Raw genomic sequence first — 9,797 nt, forward strand, 5'->3', positions numbered from 1 at the left:
AAGCGTCCCCATTTACATGCGATAGCATCAGTTGATTTTCTTTTACGCTTGTACTTCTTTTGTCCACTTCCCCCCTTTTAGGGTGTACCTATGTCATTCTCCGTATATCTTCAGCTATTTACACGCAAATGATTCTATTCCGACATATTTAACGGGCTGCACCATATCTACATCTTCTGTTAAATCATCCCCACGTTAGGTTGCCTTTCTAGGAAGCCCTAGCACAATCGTAGGGTGCTTTAATATTTGGAATATCTCGAATCGAATCTCATCTAATGATTGATACTCGAGTAGTATCCGTAATGTAGTAGTGCACTTAAAGCCACATTCCATTCATCCCAATCAGTAATTAGCGAGGGCTCATAATTGGTGCACATTCCCCACTCGAGTGTACTTATACTTTAATGACTCATGTTTCGAGCTTCGTCATTATACTAACTTTATTCCAGTAGATACCACTAATCATTATAGTGGAGTCACGTGTACACCATACTTCTTGTTACACCCCGCACTCTTGAGCTCGGAACGTCTTCTTGAGTTCCTTAGACACTATCATGTGAGCCGGATAAGCTACGACACTATCAAACAACTCTAAGGAAAGAAAATTGTGATACCTCGCGAGAAGGGAGGTTGGAGATAGAGTCATAAGAATCCGGAAAGAGTTGGAGGCTAAGAAATGAGTCGTAGGACTCGATTTACCTACGTAAGACACTAAGTTAAGAGTCTTATACACTTAAGTTGCTTAAGGATATACCAAGCCTACATAGCACGGATTACATAGGCTCTTAAAATAAAGTGAGATGACAAACCTACGAAAGGGAGCAAAAACTAGTTTCCGAACTTATGAAAGCAAAGCAAGCAGGTGACAAGCAGGTAGGCGACACACCTAGGTGGGACCCACACTGCCACATGGCAGCATGTGACTGGCCGAATAAGTTGAGGTGGCACCCTAGGAGGCTGCCACGTGTCACCCTAGGGGGCTGCCACGTGGCACCTTCTAAAAAGGTGTATATATATGCATTATGTGACTCTTAACTTGTTCATTATCCAAAAATCAGCCAAGGAAGTTGAGAGAAAACGTGAGAGAAAGAGAGAAAGCTAGGCAGCCACGGATTGAAGAACCCGTTTTTAAAGAGGACTGCTGTTACTAATACTATCATAACTCCTTCTGTATAGTTCCGTTTCAAGTGATTCAAGATGTTTTGGAAATCTATTTCATAGGTATATAACTTTCGTTTAGCCTCTGAAACCCAGTTTTTCTTTTATCAGCTCGAAAAAGGGTGATGAAGTATGGGGTAGGTGCTGCCCAGATTTCGTTTTGGAAATCCTACACAGACTGCTGTTGGTATTTTTGGCATATCTCTTTGTACAAAATTGCTGTAGGGATGATTCTAAATGGTATGCGACCTTGAGACACATGTCTATAACTTTCATTGAGAACACAAATCCTGTTACCGTCAATTAGCCCTTCGAAACTAAGGGACAATACGAGACAGTAACCTGCCCAGAATTCACGTTTTGACAACTTTGGTGAATTTTGACCAATTTCGGGTGAGGTAAGGTCTTACCTTCTAATTTGAAGTTTATGGTGTTTTTATAAGGTGTATTAAACACCTTTTAGGCTGCTGGAAGTGTTAAAATGTCATAGCAATGTTTAACGTTCGAAGCAATCCAAATTGTAGTCGTTATAGTCGAATTGTTGTCGAAGTGAAGTGTTGTTAGTGTGAGTGGTTGCTGCAGGGGTGTGAGGTGTGGTTGCAGGGCCTAAATGTGTTTTAAATTGGTTTATGGTGCTGTTGGTTGAAGCCACATGACCCCTCGTTGTGTATAATTAAAGGCGTTACAAAATAAAGTCTAGACGCCCTATTGTGATATCGTATTTTTGAATAAGTCGTTTGAAGTTTATGTTGTATATTGTTGTTGCGAATTGCTTAAACATATGCTGCAGGTTGTTGTTGTTGGTTGGCTGTAGGTCTTAGGGACCTAATTGGAAATCCGGATAGGGCACATTGTAGGGGAGGTGCTGCCCAATTTTCGTTAACGCCTTAACTAGTTAAGGAACTAGTCGAGAAGGCGAGCGAAGGGATGAATGTTATGAATACTCGTGGGTAGTCTAAGTTGCTGAAAAGTCCAAGGTTGTTAATACTTACATTACTTCCATGTTAAATAGGTTTCAAGGACAACGATGTGGACGTGATTAAGAGAAGTCCATACAAGGTATGTGAAGTTTTCTTTTGGCGTGTTTTTGGAATAAATATGTAGAGCTATTCTTCTTTTCTTTTGGCATGTCTTAGATATAAGTTATAAATGATATGTATATGATATTCGGGATTCAATCCATTCGTAAAGCCCTAAGTATGAGTCGAGACTCTTGTTTACTTCGTGATATTAGAATTTCTGCAATAGCTGAGTCATTGCCTTTTAGTCTTCTATGTGATGAAAACTAGTACATGTAAAGCCTATTTCTTCTTTCCTTTGGAATGGCTTAACTTTAAGTGAAATGGTATATGATATAGGTTTAGAGGTAATTCCATTTATGAGCTCTGATTGTAATTCGTGACTTGTAGTCACTCCTGAACAGTAAGAGTCTGAAAGTAGTCAAACTACTATTCTCGAGCCTTCTATATAACGAATAGTAAGTGAAAGTACCAGCTCCTCTCTTTTTAAAGGCTCTAAAATGGTAAATGCGTCTGATTGCATAAGTTGAGTCTTTGACTAGATAACTGTCTCTGATTGCATAACTGTGTCTCTGATTGCATAATCGTGTCTTTGATTGCATAAACCATGTTTCTGATTGCATAAGCTATATGGCATTGTCTGGATGCATGTCTGTGATTCTTGAGGCCCCAACTGATGTAAGCCCTAATGACATATAAAGGATTACCTCGGATAATTACTCCCCCAGTCTTCAGGTGACGGTTCACTTGACTGTTTCATCGAGTCTTAGATAATGACTTAGTTGCATATGGTTTCTCACTACTCTACTCGTACATACTGTAATCCATCCTTCCTCGAGTCCCATGATGGGCCGGGATATGTTATCGTGCACAGTGTTACTACTTCTTTCACCGCGTCCCGGGCCGGATGTGTATAGTTCCACGCACGAGGAGACGATGCCGTACGTGAGGTGTGATATATGTTATATGTTATGACGATGCAATTATTCACCGAGTCCCGGGCCGGGCCGGCTGTAATATGATTGTATGTGTGGTGAAATAAAGAAGGAACACCGAGTCCCTCCTTAGAGGACCGGGTATATATGTGTATTATGATGGTACGCTATAGACGTACACCACTCCATTCACCGAGTCCCTCACTAAAGGGCCGGATACTTTATGTAGGTATGCATATGAGATTAAAGCAATACATTGTGACCCTGAGCCCCGCAGTGAACCGGGTGTGATACGATGATATACATGATAAGATGATACCGTATACGATGGTATGATACCGTATACGATGATATGATGAAATGAAATGCATTATGATATGATGATATGTGATTATGAAGAAGTGATTATAACACCGAGTTCACTAGAGGGCCGGGCACAGCATATGATGATGTGTATGATTTATGTGTCCTAAGGTGCAGGTACAGTAATTTATTTAGTTATTATACTTGTCCCCTGCATCCCTATTTCAGTTATGATCTTAGTTACGATGTGTTATGCTTTACATACTCAGTACATATATCGTACTGACCCCCCTTTTCTCGGGGGGCTGCGTTTCATGCCCGCAGGTACAGATGTTTATTCTGGAGATCCATCAGCATAGGAGTTCCTCTCAGCTGTGTCGGAAGTGCTTCACTGTTCTGGAGCCTAAATTTTGATGCTGGTCACTTAATGTATATATTTGTACATTCAGGGGTACGGCGGGGGTCTTGTCCCGCCATATGTTGCTGTTACTATTCTTAGAGGTCTGTAGACATATGTATATGTGGGTTGTTTGTGAGTTAGTTTTGATGTTGCCTATTCGATATGTTGTGAATGTTTTTGTTATAGCAGCCTTGTCGGCTCGCATGCCCTTTCATGATATGATACAAATGAAAGAGTCTACATGTACATGAAAAAGTTTTAAACTATTGGGGGTTTTGTATATAGTATCACATCACACACGGTTCAACTTAAGTGTAGTTGATAAATACGCATAAGAGGGTCCAGGTCGGACCCCAGTTGCGGCCTACGGGGTTGGGTCGTGACACTTCTTTATGCCTCCTGAGCTTGCATCTTTGTCGTGTGCTTTAAGGCTCATTTCTAATCCTGCTTAAAACCATATCAATTTCGTGGTAGTAGGGGCCTTATCTTATTACTTTTTCTTCATACTATACTTTCAATTTGTAGCTGTCTTCTTAACACTTCATATCCATCACAATTCTTTATCCCTCGTACTCTTGTCTTAGTCATACCATTACTTCCTTCAACCATAACTTGTCATAGTTTATCCCTATGTATCAATTCAGGAGAAGCCTCGCCATATCGTTTTATCCCGATCTATCAGTCTTCTATAAGTCATCTTTCTTGGCTTATAGCTCTTTTCCAACTTCGTTCTACTATATCAATATCGATCTCCTAGTTTCTATTGCCATTAATTCAGCAATTAACTCATTCTCAAGGTCAGCCATACTTGTTTAGTCAAATCTCATCATTGTTGCGAGAACCACGTTTCAAGACATACTATAGCCCTGCAGATCATTCTCTTTTTATTTCTACGAAAAATTGGGCAGAGTTTCCTCTGTATTTCTTACTATCTCAACACCTGCACGCAGAAAATACAAACAATGCCTCACAGGGCCAACATATATATATATATATATATATATATATTCACATCATATCGTATCGCAGCCTCACAAGGCACACATCATATATATTCCTATCGTATTATATCGCAGCCACACAAGGAACACATATATAGTCATATCACCTCATATCGCAGCTACATAGGGTGCCCACAATTAACAATATGGAAATGAACTCACTTGTTATGTCCACTCGAGCTACACCTATTATACTTTCCTATTTACCTTTCCTTTCACTTTTCAATTGTATCTGTCAATCGCATTTCAATACCTTATCTGACATAGGTCCTTTGTGCCTTTGCTTACCTGCGTGCTTCATAACATCCAATATCGTCAGTTACTTCCTTCTACCGATATTGTCTTCCTGTTAAAACGTGAATTCTGGACAGCTTACTGTTTTACCTTGTCGCTTCGTTTCGAAGGGGTAATGGAGGAAAAAAAGATTTATGTCCTTCATGAAAGTTATATAAATTCGTCTTAGGGTCGCACAAAATTTCGAATCACCCTTATATCAATTCTATACAAAAAGATATGCCCAAAACACCAACAGTAGTCCATGTAAGATTTCCAAAACCAAAAATCTAGGCAGTATCTCCTCTACACTTCATCACCCTTTTTCGAGAAGATAAAAGCAAATCTGGATTTTAAAGTCTAAATTAATGTTATAGAACTATGAAATACCTTTCTAAAACATATTGAATTATCTGAAATAAAGTTATCCACAAGAAGTTATACCAATATTACTAACAACTGTCCCCTCCAAAAATGGGTTTGTTAACTAGTTCTAACGTTTTTTCTCTTTGTTCTTTCAACTTTCTCTTATTCTTTCCAAGTGTAAAGCTAAAGAATTAAGTCCATATACATCATAATATACATATATACATCCCCACATGATTAAGGAACACCGTAGGTAAGTAATTCGTGGAGAGAAACTTGGAAACTTACCTTAACTTCTCCAAAACGTGGCTGCCTTTCTCCTTTCTCTTCTTCACATTTTTCTTCTAAGTTCATGGTTTATTTTTGGATATGTAATGAAGTACTTAGTCATAATACATACATATATAGGTTGGCTTAGGAGGTGACACGTGTCCAACCCTTATTGGACCACCTAACTATGCAACCACTTAGGGGCTGCCACGTGGCAGTAGGGTCAACCCCCCACCCCCAAGCAGGCAGGTGGGTCACCTCCTTGCTTGAGGTGCTGCCACGTGTCACTCTCTTATTGTCTTCCTCGTTTCATCTTGTTCCCTTCCCCATTCGTTTGTAATCTCGTCCTATTTTAAGAGCCTACGTAATCCATGCTATGCAAGCTTAGTATGTCCTTAAGTAGCTCAAGTGTATAAGACTTCTAAATTAGTAGCTTACGTAGGTAAATCAAGTCCTACGACTCATTTCTTGGCCTCCAATTCCTTTTGGATTCTTTAGCCTGTTCATCAAGTTTGAGGGTAAAGTAGTGTACGAAGACTTATCTGTCTTCCTAGTTTCTTTGCATCTCTCGATAGTTAATTGCAACTTGGGCTCCCTTTCCTAGGACAATAGCTGTAGGGACTTCGTAGGGTCCTACCACCCTCTTACCCTACAATTTTACACCTTCTCGGCTAAGTAGGTAGCCTTTAATCGAAGGAGCAAGGGCTAATATCGTGAATCCACGGGTAACATTCCCGTCAGAGTTATTTGTCGATGGAGTGCGAAGTGAGTCTTGTAGCCCAGGTCATATTGTGGAATTTTCGACCTGGGGTATTACCTCCTATCGTCCATAAATTACATCAGCTGGTACCCTTACCCTTTGGGTTTTGCTTTTTCGCCCTCAGAGTTGGCTGCCGAGTGGTGTCGAAATTACCTCGCCCACTGGCCTATATATCCCTTCGGTGATTTGCCTGTTAGTAATAGGTACTATGTTGAAGAACTGTGGATTCGAGAATGTCGTTAGTTAACAATCAGCTAATCCTTCTCGTTTTGCTTAAGCCTTTGTTATAATTGCCTTAACGTAGCTCATAATACTATAAGTACATAATCTCATATCGTTTACCCGTCGCTAGTTCATATTCTCCCATCTCGCGCGATCATACCAACACTAACGCATTAAGTTCCATTAGAATTTCGAAGTTAAGCGTGCTCGGGCAAGAGTAATATTGGGATGGGTGACCTCCCTGGAAAGTCTTCGTGTCGCATTTCATTGCAATCCTTGCAATAATGTGTGGGGCACTCAACTTAGCCCAAGATTTACCTTAGCGTCGTCTCGCTTGTCTTTATGTTTTGCCCTATATTTTCATTTGTTATCTTGCATCCAGTGTCGACGTATACCTTTAGCTCCACTATCCTCCATTCACTCTATGACCAACGTTTTGGCTTTTGGTCTAGCATGCTGTCATTCTCCTTCGTAGTGTCTCTTGAATTATTTGATATCCTTTCATTGGTACATTCTTCTGTTTTATATGCAGCTACCTTCTAGTTTTATGTTGTTCAGGATTTCGTCACAACCTTTTTAACGCTGCTTTACATAGCTTTCTGGCTTCCATCCAATTATTGGTGGCCTCCAGACCTTTTTAACTTGGTTCGGCAAGATATCTTATTGAAGTTTAGATACCCACCTCAAATATATTCCCATATTGATTGCCTTCACCTTACTTTTGCCATTTTCTCATTAACTTCCCCCCTTTAGAGGGTACTCGTACTTTCCGCTGTTTGTACTTGTAGTCGTTCCAATTTCCATTAGGCAGTGCTAGCATTCTGACGACAACTATTCTAGGTTTTTTCGAAGTAGTGGTTTTGTCCCAACCTATATCCTTTGCTTCTTGGGGCAAATAGAAGTTGCGTCATTTGTTCCTTAAGTTTTCCATCCTTGTCCCTTAAGGGTTTCACTATTTTTGGGGCGACGTTGTGTACACGCATTATTTTTTTGTATTGTAAGCCCCATGCTCTTACTGCATTCTCAATGCAGGCCTTTAACTTAGCCAACGCGTACTATATGCGTTTGACTACTGGTTCCACTTTATCCCTGCATACTCGTATCATACTGTTCGATCCATACTTACATATCCCCCTTTTAATTCGTATTCGCATTCAGTTCATGACATCTCTTTGTGGTGCTTCTATTCGAAGCTCTTTCCCCAATTAGTCGGTGGAGAACTATAAACGGTTATCATAAATCATTTCCCAATCATTGTTGGAAGAAATCAAACCTCTTAAACATCACAGTACTTCTTTTAGTACTTAACCTACTTGGTCTCCTTCTGAGTTTATCCTCGAGTTATGAACAACTCGTCTAATTTACAATTAGGAGTTGAGGGCTTGGTATTTTTTTCAAAATAGTGAAACTCATTCGCGGGACATCTTATCCTTCATTCTAAGCCCTCTGTTTATATTCCTACAATACAAATACGGCTAGAGATACCGTAATCTGAACTTTACTACTTAAATAAGCATTTGTTCTTCCGAAATAAAATTCTTCAAGTAAAAAGGGTTCCCCTTGTCGGCGACCTGAAGGATATCTTTTACAGCTTTAGTTAAACACAGTAGGGGTATTTGGTAACAATTTCTCGGACATCTCAAAAATCTATGCTTTATTTCCTTTTCCTTGTTCTAGGAAAATTTCGGTAGAGTTTCCTCTATCTTTCTTACTTATCCCAAAACCTGCACGTAGAAAATACCAACAATGCCTCATAGGGCCAACATATATATACATATCATATCACAGCCGCACAAGGCTTTCTATGTCATCTCATATCGCAGCCATACAGGGCTTTTAATGTCAACAATAATATAAAAATACTGGAGTTACCTCATATGTCCCACTTCAAACTGCATCTGTTGCACTTTTTGTCTGCTTTTCTTACAGGTTTCAACTTTATATTTCAATACCTTACCGACGGATATCTTCCGTGGCTTTACTTCACTTACCTGCATGCTTCGTAACTTTTCATGTCGTCAATTACTTCCTTCTGTTGGTGTCGTCTTTCTGTTAAGATCCAAGGTTAGTATAAGAAATTTTTCCTATGACTCGGATCTAAAGCACGATCTCAGATGTAGAAGAAAGGTAACATCCTAAATGTCCTATAGCTTTCTATGTATAGATGTGGCGCGCAACACATCGATAACCAAGACTCTATTAGACATGATCTGCAGACAATCCAAGGACGAACTGCTCTGATACTACTTTTGTCACGACACAACCCTATAGGCCGCAACTGGGGTCCGACCGGGACCCCCATATACATATCAATCAGCTGTGGTCAAACCGAGTTATAGAAATGCAATGCATATACATCAAGTGTAGTCAAACCGGACTACAACAACACAATACGTACATGAGACCCCCCCATGGGTCATAACATTTCATATAACTATAGCCTCTTTCATTCGTATCTTGACATGAAAGGGCATGCAAGCCGATAAGGCTGCCATAGCATAACAACACGTGCCATATATCATATAGACCCAGATGAACAAAACTAACATATATAACCCACATATACATATCTGCAGACCTCTAAAAAGAATAATGACAACATATGGCGGGACAGGGCCCCCGCCGTACCCCTGAATAAAGAAAACGATGATACACATTAGTGGCTAGTGACCAAAACTAGGCTTCGATACAATATAGCCTCTTCCAGCTTAGCTAAGCAGGATCCTAAGCTGTCGGACTCCCAAAACCCGTACCTGTACCTGCGGGTATGAAATGTAGCCCCTCGAAGAAAGGGGGGTCAGTACGACATATGTACTGAGTATGTAAGTACAACATAATACAACTGGAGGCATATCTAAAAAAGAGAAGCAGGGGATAATATATCAAATCCGAAACCTGTACCTGTACTCTGTGAATCAGGAAAGCATGCATGCTCAAGTCATACTATATAGCCGGCCCTTTTAGGGGTTCGGTGAATCATATCTATAGGACCATCATAGGTCCGGCGCCATCTCCACCTTATTACATCACATCCTCATATATCTATACACGTATCCTAGCCCTCTATTGAGGGACTCGATGAATAATGCA

This window comes from Solanum dulcamara, chromosome 9 (genome assembly GCF_947179165.1).
Source record: "Solanum dulcamara chromosome 9, daSolDulc1.2, whole genome shotgun sequence".
Lineage (NCBI taxonomy): Eukaryota > Viridiplantae > Streptophyta > Magnoliopsida > Solanales > Solanaceae > Solanum > Solanum dulcamara.